This window comes from Grus americana, chromosome 11 (genome assembly GCF_028858705.1).
Source record: "Grus americana isolate bGruAme1 chromosome 11, bGruAme1.mat, whole genome shotgun sequence".
Classification (NCBI taxonomy): Eukaryota; Metazoa; Chordata; class Aves; order Gruiformes; family Gruidae; genus Grus; species Grus americana.
Window position 1 is genome coordinate 11,628,371 of NC_072862.1, and position 14,925 is coordinate 11,643,295.

The 14,925-nt window shown below is 43.5% G+C and overlaps 1 protein-coding gene across 1 annotated transcript in view; it reads right to left on the reverse strand.

Annotated features, from left to right (window-relative positions):
• SLC6A6 (solute carrier family 6 member 6) overlaps positions 1-3,106 on the reverse strand; it is an 87,859-nt gene extending 84,753 nt beyond the window's left edge. The window contains exon 1 of the mRNA XM_054838710.1: positions 3,086-3,106. The gene's annotated coding sequence lies outside the window, so the exon portion shown is untranslated. The remainder of the gene's footprint in view (positions 1-3,085) is intronic.
• Positions 3,107-14,925: the final 11,819 nt, after the last annotated feature.

Consider the following 14,925-nt stretch of genomic DNA (forward strand, 5'->3'; position numbering starts at 1 on the left):
GCATCAGTGCTGCACGCAGACTCCGAGCATCCTCTCTTCCACTCCATCTTAACTCTGGCAGGCACCGGGAGATGCCTCCCTTCTCTGGTTTGATTATACTTGTGCTCATTCATGTAATTTCCTTCACCTTGGCCTTGCTAAAAGCGTTGCCCTGGTGCTGCGACGCTGCTGACACAGAACAGCCGACTGCGGATTAGGGGCAGTGAGATGCCCCTACGGAGACACCCTCCATGATGGGACGTGCCTCAGCCACGACTGCTCATGCTGTCGGGGGAGCCTGAGCTCCCTGCCTACGTACTGTTTCTGGATGTGTACCATCCTCCTCTCTCCATCTCCCCTGCTCCTGACAAATTCAGGCGGCTCAAGTCGCAGAGAATTTCTCTAAAATAAAACCATTCCTCCCTCGCCCCGATCCTTTCTTAAAACAAGGCCAGAATTGTTCAAAACAACCCAAGGGAAGAAATCCAAATAGGAGGTGACCTTCTTCCAACCCTCGGTGCTGGGGGCCGAGGTGTGTCCCCCCTCCCCAGGCTCCCAGGGCCATTCCAGCACCTTTGCCTCATTCCCTCCTGGAGCGACGCCCTCCCGCGCCGCCTCCCACGCTGCTCGTGTTTTCCTGTGGCCCATGAAGAGCTCTCTGTTCCCCCGCGGGCCACGGGCCGGTGACATCAGCCCCTCCGCAGCCCTCGGCGGGGCGAGCACGCCGGCTGCCCCTCGGCGTTTGTTTGGAGCTTTGTGCCGCGTATAACAGCCGGGACTGTTCGTTGGGGAGGGCGAGGAATGGAGAGCGCGGCTCGGCACAGGCCGACGGCTACAGCAAGCGATCTGTTGCGGGGGATGCCATCCGGCGAGCCGGAGGAGGAGCAGCCGCAGCAGCTCTGTTTCTCATGCCTGCTAGGAGGCAACCCCTCTCCCGGCATCCCCGGAGCGGTGCCGCACGCTAAAGCCTTGCCGGCTGTCGCTACCTGCAGCAGCCACCCTGCGACACCGCACGTGCTGCAAACACCTCTCTACTTGACGGTGTTGGCATTTCCTCGGAGACCGGGACAGAGAGGGTGCGGCTGGTTTTCAGGACTGCTTTAAGACTACAATAAGAGCTCTTTATGAGCATAAAATTACCATTCTGTAATACCGGCAAACCATTCCCTTTGCCAGGAAAGCTGCTTTGTAGTACCGCAGGAAAGTTACCCTCCGGCGCTGCAAGCTAGACCAGGAGCAGTGCAGTCCTGAGGCTACTACAGGTATTTTGGTCAAGGGATTGAATGACTCCGACCTTGATGGATGCAGAGTCAGCTCAAGAGCGCTCAGCTGTGCAAACAAAATGTTGCCACCTCAGCGATAAGGGGGGAGGGTGCCCATGCCAGGGCAGAGGAGGGGAGACGGAAGGATGCAGCAGATAATGATGACTTGGGGAGACTGCCGGCTTGCCGTTTGCAGGAGATAGGTAGCCCACGTGCTTCAACCAGTCCCCTTCCCTCTGTGGCAGAAGCAGCCAGCCTGGTTTGCCAGGGCTTTGCTATAAACAAAATGTGTAATGAAGCATTTTTCTACCCATTTGCTTCCGCTAGCGTTGCTGGAGATCAGAGTCATCCCAGAGTGGTTTGCTCACCTGTGGACTTGGTTTAAGCTACACCAGCAAAGCCCTCTCCATGTCTAGCGGGGAAGGGTGCTGGTGAGCTCCCCCAGGGTAACATTGCTTTACAACATCAGTAAGGCACAAACCAAACTTCTCCATTCCGTGCAAGGAAAGTTCTGCTTTTGCTGTGAATCATTGATCTGAGAGCTCGCTATTTTGGTCCTGTTTGAGTGTTAGACTACAACTCTGACCTTCAGTTCTGCTTCAGATTTGACTGAACCTCCATGAAAAGGTTAAAGACGTTTATGAGATTCCAGCACAAGTGATGGGAAACACCTGATGGCTGCTGGTGCTTTCTGAGGCCTTTTTCATCCATGAGACTTCAGTGTGCTGCACCCAAATCCTTCCCCCAGTCTGTCCTCCAACCCCGGCGAAGACACACGCTGTAGCCAGACAACATCCTCTTTTTTTTTTTTTCCCCCCTTCTGGAGTCACAGCAGCTGTTCTGTTTTGCTGCTGAATGAAGCAATGTTCTACCGGCTACGGTTTACTGATTTGCAGATTTTGGTGGCAACACTGTCATGGAGTTCCCACCACCAGCCCCTGCCAGCGTTTCCCTTCTGCCACACAACACTTGGGCCTTTCAGCTGGGCCAGCGCAGTTGTTCGTGGGGGCCACGCTCATCGGAGAACTGATGTAGTTGAAATAAATTGCACAAAAAAAAAAAAACCACAACAAAAAAAAAAAGGGAAGAAAACAAAATCCTTCCTTTTTTACAGGGCATTTTGTTCACATTTTTTAACCCCCATCAGTTCCCGATGCAGCTTGCTGCAGAGTCACACAGGGAGTGATTTGGGCACAACTGGGAAAGGGCTGCGCTGGAGCAAAACGGTGGGAAAAAAGTCTAGGATGGGAATACCTCAAGGTAGTATTTCTGCTAAAGCTTCCATGTCCTCAAACCATGGCCAGAGTATCTTATCTCGGATTGGCATTATCCACGAGATCACCCTAACTTTCCAGTAAACAGCCAATTCATTTCACAATTTATACATCATTACGCATCCCCCACATACCAGAGAATTAGCTCTACAGACTCCTTTAGGGCCTTAAAAGTATCCTTAGGCTTCAGTTTTCATTTTTAAATGAATACAAGCACTCAACGGACCTGTAGGCTATTAAAGCGAGACACCACTTCAGTGACAAAACATTTTCCTAATAATTCACTTAATTGTCCCATTCACAGACCTGTGCCTTTGGAATGGCACGCGCTTTGGGATTCCAAACAACACAAGTAATAACAACAACAACAGCAGCACATTCCATTTTACTGAACGAAACAGTGATATACCAAAAGCCTTGTGATATATTATCACCGTCTGTGCAGGACTGTGGGTGGGAAGCAGGAGGCTGCAAGAAGAGACAGATAGAAAAGCTCTTACACGTGACTTTTTCCTCTGTGCTGCTATTTGCCTTTTGTTCAAGAAGTGCAGCAAATATATTAACACTCACATGAAAAATGAGCTGAGGTAATTCCATCTATGAGCATGTGATCGGTCCTGCTGCCACAAATGTTTTCCCTCTAGGTCTGTATCTGAATCTTGCATAGACTGACTCACGCTGCAGCCGCGTACGTCACTACTACCCGGCAGCGTCAGACTGTCATTTGTTTCGTTTTGGAACGGGATGTTCCATAATAGCTCCAACTCCCACTCAACAGTTTATGAAATTGCAGTTCTTTCCCATTCCTCCTTTGTTCCTGAGCAGCAAGGAGTTTGCAATTTGTTTATGAGGTGCTAAAACCGGAGCAGAGAGTGGCCTCAGCTCAGGGATGCATCACCCGAAACTCTAACGGGATGTGTCTTTGAATAGGATGGAGGTGTGATGCTTCTCAGTGCAGTGTAGAGTTTGTTCTTCAGGGAGACAAATGAGACAGAGCACAGAACTTGCTTCCAGGGTTGCTGGTTGAAGTACAGCCCCACATCTTATTCAAAAGGCTCCTTCTCCCACAGCCTGGGAGAGACTGTCACATAAATGGAAGCTGAAGCTGCGGACATGCTGATGGCATCATCAGAGCAGAACCAGCTCTGTTTCAGAGTGCCTCGCCATGATGCTCAAATGTGCAATGCTCACTTTTCAGCACTGGCTAGTTTGATCCTCGGCTCCTGAAATGCTAATCCGCATCTGTGTCTTGCTCTGGATCAGGAGCAGGCTTCGGAAGTGAATCCCTGACTTATTGTGCTTCGGTTTTGGAGTCCTACAGACTGAGCTAGTGCCAGTCTTCAGTTAAAAACCCCAAGTGCCAATAGTATAGACATGGAGTCCTCAGCACCAACTGGCTTGTTCTGCTGGTTTGGTGCTCCTGTTACACCAAACTACCTGCTACTACTGCTTGCTACTTGCCTTTTAGAGCCAAAAGTCCCGGAGTTGTTGGATCCCAGCACACAATCACTAAAGGAGGAATGTGATGTGGTTCCAGGGGTGCAGCAGAAGGGAGGAGGCTACAGTCTCCCAGGGATCCCTGCCCATGTAAAGACCAAGTTCATCAGGATACACCCATAATGCTGCTAAATTTCCTGCTGGGAACATCCTGACAGGCAGCTGATATAAAAGGAGATAACCAAGGGAGCAGAGAGCCAAAGAATGGAAGGATGCAAAAGATGGCATTACTCCTGCTTGCTTTTGGGATGCTGCTACGATTCGAGGCAGGCTAAAATGGATTTGTCTTCATACTGGGTGCCCAGGAAAATGGATGCATCACTACACAGCATCCAGTGTCCCCTGCTCCAAGTGCTACTCCTCTATTTATTGAAGAGCTTTAACCAAGTGGAGATCTTAGATTACTTCCTAAGGGTGCAGCCATTCCTAACGAGGAGGTCAATGCCAACTTCAAGCGTGGTAAAAAAGAGTATTCCTGGCATTCTTCAGAAAAAAAATTATCACTTATTACCTGCCACTGGGAATATAATGGGAAGCTTAAAGACATTCTGGAGAGAATTTGGAAAAGTGAAGCAAACTGCGCATAGCCTTTCTCTGAGAAACAGAAAAGTTCCTGAGACAGGTGCCTGCAAGAGGATGCCCTAAGAGTCTCTGAAGACGTTTATTCTGACCTCCTGGACCTTTTGTCCAATGTACGTTCATTGGGGTTAAATAAATAAGCAGTAACAAACCCCGATCTCCAGACCTTCCACTGTCCTGCATTGAGACAAGACCTTCAGTAAAGAGGCTTAAGTCACATTTATATTTCCTTTGACCTAAAGACTGGGCGCAGCTCAGTCCATCCCAATTATTGAGTGAAAAGACCTTTATGGCTGCACTACCTTGCATTCAGCTGCCCGAGAAATCTTTAGAAACCACTGTAAAGGCAGATCATCACAGCCTGGCATTCCCCGCTCGCTGCAGACACCTTCACACGCAGCACAGGCTGGGGAGAGCAGTCAGCGCCCCAGCCCCAACTTACTTTCATGACAGCCCTCAGGAATCCTCCTGGTACTGTCTGCCAGCTTTAGGTAACGCTGCACTGCAGGAATAACACCGCTCAGGCTCTCAGTGCTGGCCCTCAAGCTTTGGGAGCCGTCAGGACAAAAAACCAATCTATAAATGCAAGTCATTATAATCTTACAGACATCACCTATAACTTTACCTGGACTTACCTGGGTTGACGTGGAGGGCAGTCTTTCTCTTGACATTCAAACCGAACGCATGCACTAAAGAATACGAGGCTTCTCGTACGCAGGGTATTGTTCTGGATTTCGTATTTCTTCGGGGTTGTCTTGGCAACGCAGAGGGTTTGCCGCTAGAGGTGTGTGAAACACTGGGCAACAAAAAGCAAACCGACTCCCACTTGTTTCATTCCATCACCCAGTTAAACCAGACTCTCTCTCAACCTGCTGGGACGTTATCAGTGTGCTGTGTGTCGGCAGGGGCAGCTCTGGTCAGCACTGACTCCTCCACCCCCCCACCCTCCCCCGAAACACCGTGATTTTGAAAATAGCAAAACTCGCTATTTTTCATTGGGAAATAATGTCTATCCAGACATCCTGACAAGCTCTGTTCCCTTTCTCCCTTCAGCTGCCTCCTCCAGGAGCAGTTCCCTGGAAGGCAATAGAACTGATTATGGATGGTTTTAAGCAAAATTAGTTTTGGAGTGGGGTTTTTTTTGTTTCAATTATGGAAATTTTAAGTGACTTCAGTGAAGTCAATGGGATTACTGTGGACTAATTCCAATTAACCGAGTTTGCCAATTTGCCTCGATCTAAATGAGTCTTTCCTTCGAGCAGAGATGCTGGACAGTTAAGGTTACACCTGGTCAGCAAGGGAGTGGAAATGTTTCTGGCTCAGCTCCTTCCACAGACAACAGACCTTTATTTGCTGTGCATGAGGTCCAGGAATTATTCTGGAAAGTTTTTAAGCATCTTTGGAGGCAGTTTCACATCGCTTATTCATGTCATTTGTCTTTATTTTTACTTACTGAAGGCATTAAAAAAATTAACCCAAACAGCTGTTCAGATTCCTCTATTTTTTTATGTAGCAGAGGGGAAAAGAAGTCTGAACAGCTGTGTCAGTAAAACACAAGCCAGGTGGCCTCCCTAAGGCAAAGTTTGTATGAAATCTATAAGATAATGTTTTTATTATCTGAGTTATTGTATTTCTTTTTTATTACTTTGCTCTTGTGGATTCTTAAAGACGTATTGGCCACTTATTTCTTATTTTCATCCTCTTCCCTCAGTGTTTGAGCTGTACCGTAACTCAACACAGATGTTACGGTGATTCAGCCATCAGGAGTGTAACATCACCCTTTCAGCACCATCCTCCTGAATCTATTTTAAGGACTTGAATGTGATTTAGGGCTGGGTAAGGAGCAATTTTACAGATCTGGCCTTTCTATGGGGAGAAACTCGGGCCATGGCACCAAACGTTTCCCTAGGGATGTGCAGGGACTGCCCATGAAATGCGGGCGGAGGGAATTTGTTTTCCATGTTGTATAACTAAGTCACCTGAGATGCACAGTTTTGTTCCAGTTCCTTGACAAGGTAGCTGGATCGTCCTCAAGCAGAGGCTAATGACTCATGATTACACAATAGTCTGAAAGAACAGTTGTTTTGTACTCCAGTGTGTGAAACATTGGGGATTTGTAAGCTGCTAGCCAAATTCTCAGCCAGGCGGTGCTGAAATCTATATAGCCAGATGGATTTACACCATAGTTGCCCCACTGCTGTCATCTCAGAGCATATCACTACTGACAAAGGCTCATGAAGAACTTCTCCTACTGAGGGTTTGAATTCTTCAACCAGCCTCCCATCCTGCATGGACAAATTTTATTCTTCAAGGCTCTGGTGCTCCTTCCGTGCACTCACGAACATGGTCTCGTCATGAGAGACTTCCAGCCGCCTGCTCCCAGCCCCATGTTTCATGGCACCACACTCCATCCGTGCTCCAGGCCATCACACCACGGTCCAAACCCTAAGCCCTGTCCAGCCACCCAGGACTCATCTGCTAAGTCCCTTCCCTATAAACCCTCCTAAAAGCATGCTTCCGTTGCTATAAGGGAGCTTGCTGATTTATGGATATGTTTTCCATAAATTGCTTATTGATATTTTCTTCCCCAACTTGTGTCCTTGGATTATGGACTCTGTAGAACAAAGTGGAAGCACTGAAGTTTCTATGAATCATCAGCCACATCGCAGGTGTTAGAGCAAATGATATTCATAATAAGAGCGGCAATGATAATTGTGGTAATATTTAAATCATTTGTTACTGTTGTTATTCCTTCTCCTATTCCTACAATATTTGACAAATACAGGCTCCAAAGAGTTCCTGAGCCTGAAGAAACCTTTTCAGGTGACACAGAGTACAAAAAAAAGAGAAAATAGTTTTATATTATGACAAACACATATAGAGCTAATATTGTGACATATTATTATATAGGGATTTTATATTATTTTGCTGAACGTTCTAATTTTTAAAGTTGCTTTTCAGCTTATAGCATAATGATAGTATATAGCTAAATACCTGCAATTTCTTTATATACCAGTAAGATTTTTTTTAAAAATTTTTTTTTTTTTACTTGAGAGAGAAAATATGTTAAAATGTCTGTACATGAGAAGGGCCATCTTCCAGGGGAAAATACAGCAGAATCATCACTGAGTGTAAAGGAGAATTTCATTCTCCTCTAAATCATTCCCTTTTGGTACATTTTTTTCATATTTAGTAGCTGGATGCAATTCTCTCTATATGTACGAAGCCTATGTTATTGCAATTCCAGCATGATATATGTTTACTTGGAGTCTAACAAGATCATGAATCAGGAAATAGCATTGCACTTTATATTATGTATTTATTTATTGTGTTAGGTTGAAATTTACCTGGGTCCAGAGAACAAAATTAGGCTGTTACAGCCCTTGGTTTCATATAAGTTATTTTCCTCTCAATGCCTATGCCCTGTGGACAGAAATTTATTTCACTGGTACTGAATAAGAATTCTCCCATTCTCTCACTGCCTCCAGGTATGATTTCTATACCTTTCCTCCTGCTTCCAATTTTGTATCCATTACTCGAATGCTTGAAAACATGAAATATAATATCAACAATCACAGAGTGAGAAAGTCTGCAGTGGGTAGGGAATATTTATTGTTGCTATTCAATCCTTTTGTAATTAAAGAAATCCTACTCAGTAATTTGATATCTTCAGATGACATTATCATACTTCTGATCTCAACCCTTCAGTTGAATTTTAGGGGCTGGTCGGCCATTAGAAAGAAGGACTATTTTGCAGACAGTTTATGGGACACAGATTTGGAAGATCTCAGTTCTTCTCTGAAGTATGTCACACACCGAGCAATGAAAGATGACTTTAAATGGAATGTACTAATAAATGTAAATATGAAAGTGGAAAATTACATCACAGAATATAAGAGCTCAATGTATTTAATAATACAACTGTAATTATCTTTAATAATACTAAAAATATCAGTGAAAAACATTACGAGAACTTTAAGTGTCCAAACCTGTTCTGATTGCTGTATTTGATAATTTTGCAAGAACTTAAGTCTCAAAGACTTGGAGTCTCCATGAGATTAGAAAGTATTCATACACAAAATGCAGGAGAGGAGTTAAATGAACAAACAGCAAATTCATCTCACATAGAAGAGTTATAAAATCATTAAGCAAGTAAAAGTTTATTTGGTTAATTGGCTAAGGCCCAGCAAGGATTTCACAACACTATCAGCAGGGTGATGAAATATTTAAAAAAAACCAACAAAACAATCACCCAGCAACCAAATACTCAGTTTCAGAGAAGCACTCTCATTTAAGAAACACTCTTAAGTATTTCTTAGATAAGGAGCTGTTTATCAGCATGTATGTATGTTCTTCCTGGAATCAAGGTCCATGCAAGTTTTTCCACATACGCCAACATTCTTTCGGTGTTTTGTGATTTCTCCTCAGTCAAGCACCAGGAACACTGGAAAAGCGGAAGTAACAAGCATATACAGTTACAAAGAGGTATGACATAAATATTATTTATATTTACCTAGTGATTTGAGCTAAGATAGAGAGCATCAGAGTGTAATGAGTTAACGAACAGTCACTTCTGCCACATTTTCTTGTGCACAGAGAAAAAAATATCTCTTAAGAAAATGGATCGATAGGAATATGCCAAAGCAGGAGCACAAAGAAAGCTCTGAAAGAAAACATAAACAAAAATGACGTGTCACCTATGTACAGACAATGAAAGATGTGCTCTGGACATCCAGTAAAACCCCGGTGTAATTGTACTGATCACGTAGCATCCTTTGAAACAGAATGTTTCTGAATTTCTGCTCCGTGATGTATCTTTCCTTAGGAATAGTCTGACCATCTAGGAAATATTTCACTCTACCTTCCAGCACACACAGGAGTTTAAAAACAACATAAATGTAAATACTTGCTGATGCCAAACACTTCATTTGCCAAGATGAAATGATGCATTTTGTATCAGGATTACATTATAACCAAGATTAATTTTTGTGTTGTCTCTGGCAATTCTTTTAACAAAATCACCTCCTGATGAAACACGACATGTAACTCACAGGTTTTGTATGTTCAGGGAAACTTCTCTCAACAGCTGATTAGAAATGTTCACACAAAACAAGCTGCACTGTAACCTGCTTTTAATCTAACTGCCAGACAGTGCAGAGGTAACGTCTTGGGAGATGGCACCAGGCTTTTGAAGGAGAAGCTACCCAGTGATAAAGATCTTATGGAAAACCAGAACTTTTCAACAAAACCAATCAATGAACATATCCTAAATTCTCTTAGGAGAAGGGAAACATATCACCATCGTACTGTTTGGCAACCATCATCCAGTAAGAAGTCAGGTCAAGTCTCAAGTGGTGCATCGCAGTATAAATTATATTATAAGGTCGCTTAGTGTAACTGCACAGATGGACTGATCACAAACATGCCTCCAACTTCTGTATCCGTCTGCTCTCTTGCTTTGTAAAAGAAATCAACCTCCATAAAAAAGCAACCACTTTATATATCTACATTTGTATATGTAGATTCATCAATATTCAAAACCATCTACTATAAATTCAAATATTAGTTCTGGAACAAAACAGGCATCATCAAAACACAAACCTAAGAAGAAATAAAAGGGAATAGAAGAAAAGAAGGGACAGCTGACAAGTGGTAAAGAAATAGTGAGAGAATATGTGTGAATATGTTGGATCATTATCGGATGAATCTTCCCTTGCATCCAACTTCAGTTACTTTTGAGAATAGCCGCGTGACTAAAAATTTGCTCATGGCTGTGTCATGGTTTAACCCGGCTGGCAGCTAAACAACCACACAGATGTTCGCTCACTCCTTCCCCCCAGTGGGATGGTGGAGAGAATCAAAAAGAAAAAGGTGAAATTCCTGGGTTGAGATAAAGACAGCTTAATAGGACAGAAAAGGAAGATAGTAACAACAACAACAACAACAATAATAGAATATACAAAACAAGTGATGCACAGCACAACTGCTGACCACCTGGAGCCGATGTTCAGCCCGTTCCTGAGCCGTGCTGCCTCCTGGCCAACCCCCCAGTAATATACTGAGCATGACGTCATATGGTATGGAAAATCCCCTTGGCCAGTTTGGGTCAGCTGTCCTGGCCGAGTAATGCGGCAAACTCTCCTTCCAACAAGCAAATGATACTTTTATGAGTCAAATGTAGTTTATAAGGCTTAAGTCATTAAGCATGACTGAGCTGACCAATCACACCATGCCAACATGGACTCATCACCACTAAGTGATGTCAAAAGTATAACCACATCAAGAAAAGCAAAAGCTTAAAATTTGGAACAGCACAGAGACTGAAAAATTTCAGTTTCTAGACAAGCAATTTGTCAAAACATACAAAACTAGACAAGGAAATTCTTTTGCTGAAAATTACATGCTCAGTTATACAATTATATTGCTGGTATTCCCCTGCTCCTCTTCTTCCTCCTGAGTTTCTATCTAGGAAATATTTCCAGAGCTTGCTGGTTCAGTTACCTCTTTCAGAGTCTTGGTATTCAGAGGTTCCAGCAACAAAGCCTTATTATTATAAATACTTCAGCTGTAACATTTCTAAGGAAATTAGACAGAGTATCATCATCTCCTGCTGACTCTCACCTAGCAATTTTAAATCCTCTAGTGTGGGAGAAGGCTCTGAGGTCAAAACATTAATTTTGTTATTTCATTAAAAGCAAAAGAGGAAAATTAGGATAAAAAATGCCAAAGCCTGGGAAGGGAAGTCAGAAAACAGCAAGACAAGAGAGGATGAAAACCAGCACTACGTCAATGACTCTAAAAAATCCCAAGTCAAAGTACATCACAAATTTTGTTTTGGTACAACAAGATGATAAACAGTACACTTGGATTGCACAGATTTATTTTTTTAAAAGTTTTTTTAACTGTTCTCATTCATCCTTGTACTTGAATAACAGGCCATTCCTGAGCTTAGAGTCATGCAAATTCTCCTCACTCACACGTAAAGTTACATTGGCTTCTAGAAGATTACGTTTTGAGCACAGACATCAACCCCTGAACATTACCTTCTGGCCTTCAAACTTGTCACGTAATATCTAGTATTTAGATATTAGCTACTATCTAGAAATGAACAGCTCTGACGTGACCAATGTATTTCATCACCTCGCAGAAGTACATGCAATGAATCAGCGGTAGCACAAGAGATGCTCTGTCGCTCTCTCTTGCACTCAGCACTGCTTTACAGAATGACATAATATGAAAGATAATATCCAGCCTCTGGAACACATAAATCACATACTAACTAATACAGAACCATTAAAGTAAAAAGTAATTTTCCCCACCATCCCCCCCACACCCCCCCCGAATTGTAACCAACACTATACAAAAGGCTGAATGAAATCTTCCTGAGTCCTGTGTGGAGCCCAGTTGCAAACCAGCTGTGATGTAAGATTTGCCTGGAGTTTGAACTGAGCCCTCTGCATTGTTCTGAGAGCTCACCATTAGAAGAATAAATGTTAGCAATATAAAGTCAAGAGAATGAACATCTGAGAGCCTAGTCTAAAGATCTACAAGGGCTCTTATAAATATATAGTAAACGTCCTCACTGATGTATTACCCAGAGGAGAAAAATTCTACATTATCCACAAAGCACATTTTTTACGAACCGATTCTTTCTGTCTGGATACAAAGAAATGACGCAGAGCATTTAACATATAACTTGTAAAATTCAAGGTTTAAAGCCAAGGAAAACAATCAAGATTAGAGCTGATCAGCAAAATCATACTTCCCTTCGCATAGTTTCTTTTTATTCTTATAATTTGTCGATGAACTGGCAAATGAGACTTAACTATCAGTACCGTTCAATACTCTGGATTTGGGTGCACAAAGATAAATTAAACAGTATGGACTCAAAGCATGTCAACACTACAGGCAACTGTAGTTTTCCCACCCAATGTGTTGGTCAGGGATTAAAGCGTTTGCTGTCAATGTGTACCCTGGTGCCCTAAGCTTTGAAGAATGCAGTAGGCCCTGGCAATTTTTGTTGGCTCAGGCCCCTCATACATGGGCCCTGCATGACCAAGAGTAGCTTCTCACGAAGCACACAACAGAAAGTCAAGCGCGCTCTGCCAAAAAGCCCCTGGGAAGCAGGGTTTGTTGGCACATCCCTACCTGCCACTCGGGGTTTATCTTAGAGTTATTCAGCTCCTGGCAAAAACGGCATAGGTGTCTTCTAAGGCAGAGTCTAAAAGCAAAATTTCAGAGGGTAAGTCTGGTAAATACAAAAAGGGAAGACAGCAGAAACACATACCAAAGAATATGCACAGGTAGAACGGGAATTTAACTGTTACCAACAGCATTCACACACAGAAGATTCTGCTGCTCCTCCAGGCATTCAGCCCTGGGTGGTGAAACAGCTGATGCTGTAGGCTACAGTGGTCCAACCTTTTTCCGGCTGGTCAGATACCAGCTGAGGGGCTCCTACAAGGACCACATAGCTCTGGCAACAAGGACTTGCAAGTCAAGGTGCCTGCCCCCCCCCCCCCCGCAAGGTTCTCGAGGAGGCCTTTAGCTGCTGAAATTCCTGCTACTCTCACATCTACTCCTTGTCCTCTCCTAAGCCACAGCAGAAAAGGACATAGGTGAAACACAGCTAGCCTGGTCATGGGGTCCATCATGTTAAGACCCTATATTCTGGAGCTGAAGTGAGATAATATTTCAGAAAAGAAAAAGAAAACATGTAGTTAAGAGAAAAAATCTGGCATAAAGCATATAGGACAGCTAAAGAAAAAGAAGTGGCAACAAACAAGCTCTGCAGTCAAGGAAAGGGTAAAATCTTGGCCCTGCTGAAGTCAGTGGGTTGTTTGCCAGAAAGCTGTAGACAGCATTTATCCAGGATTTTTAATTAGTGATTAAATGATTCAATGGCAAGTTGGCTGTTTTAAGAAGGAAAAAACCATAGAATAGCTCCAGCGTGCCTCTCCCTGCCCCACCTACCCCTTGGGAGGTACAGATCATACACAGCTTTTTATGGGAGACTTGACAGGTATTTCATTGAACCTTAGTTAAAATCTGCAGTTTCCCAGGGCCTGCCTCCTTCCCCAGTTTGTGGATGAAGATAGGAAACACCTGCTAATGACACCAGAGTCATAGCAAACAGCAAAAGTCGTGTCAGCAGAAAGCACACTGGAAGCCCGGCCTCTCCAGTACATAGTCTATCTGATGGTGGATAGTACATATGAAGAAATAGAATGCCGCGTTCATTTAATTGACATACATTTGAATGGATTTTAATTATTCTGGAATGACATACCCACAAATAAATAACACATCTTGCCACCTTAAGGCGTAAGTCGCTTTGTTAAAAGCCCCACGACCCAAATGATCTGTTCACACTGCACATTTCTCTTATTCTGCTTGATTTTTCTGCTTTTCTCAGTCTCCTTCTGCTTTTCCCTCTCCAAAGTACATTGGTTTCCATGGAAACAAAACACGTCATTGGAATGGACAGAACTTGGTGACATCCCCATGTGCAAAGCGAAAATACAATTTAAATAAGCATTTTGCAATTTCTAACATGAGCTGAGGAAGGTGACGGGTGATTATCCTGTGCACGTGTGTGTACATGAGTTTGCGTGGGCGGCCGCCCGTGTGCGCACGCACTCCCTCTCGCCATGTGATTTACACACATGCAACGCCACCGGCTTCCCGGGACAGCATGCAGCAGAAGGCTCGGCAGAATCCGTCCCATCCTATTCTGTTTTAATATAGCTGAAAATTGCTTTGACAGCTGAATAGCTTCTTTGTTTATAACTCGTTCTTAGCTGACTCTGCTGCATTATGTAGCTTTGTAAAGAGATTACTTTGTCAAGAACTGAACATATATGGTCTGAGCATGAACGATTCAGCACGATGAACTGCATTCATTTTATATGACGTACAAGGCTGCAATCTTGCTGCCTTTAATGTGTCTGCTTTTCTCTGTGGGTTTCCTTTTCTGACATTAAGTGGGTTTTAAGTTTTCTTGGGGTCTTTGGGATTATCTTCTTTACCCTTTCCTGGATAGATCCAGAGAACTTTCAGTATGTCAAATCTCAATATGTTGTATCTTGCCCTAAGTGCTGTACCAAACCAAGTTTTTGGCTGCACATAACAGGAGATCATCATTATCCAGTTAGCTAATTATCCACCTGAAAATATCTTATTCCTGCTTTAAATTGCTACACTTTTGTTAGTATTTCAATACAATGGTGACCCAGCAAAAGGCTTAGAAAGTGGACCCCACTATAGGGAACACCATATGGAACATACACAGCTTCTTACCCATCCCTTCATGCCCAGCCCTAAAAGCAGTCCTA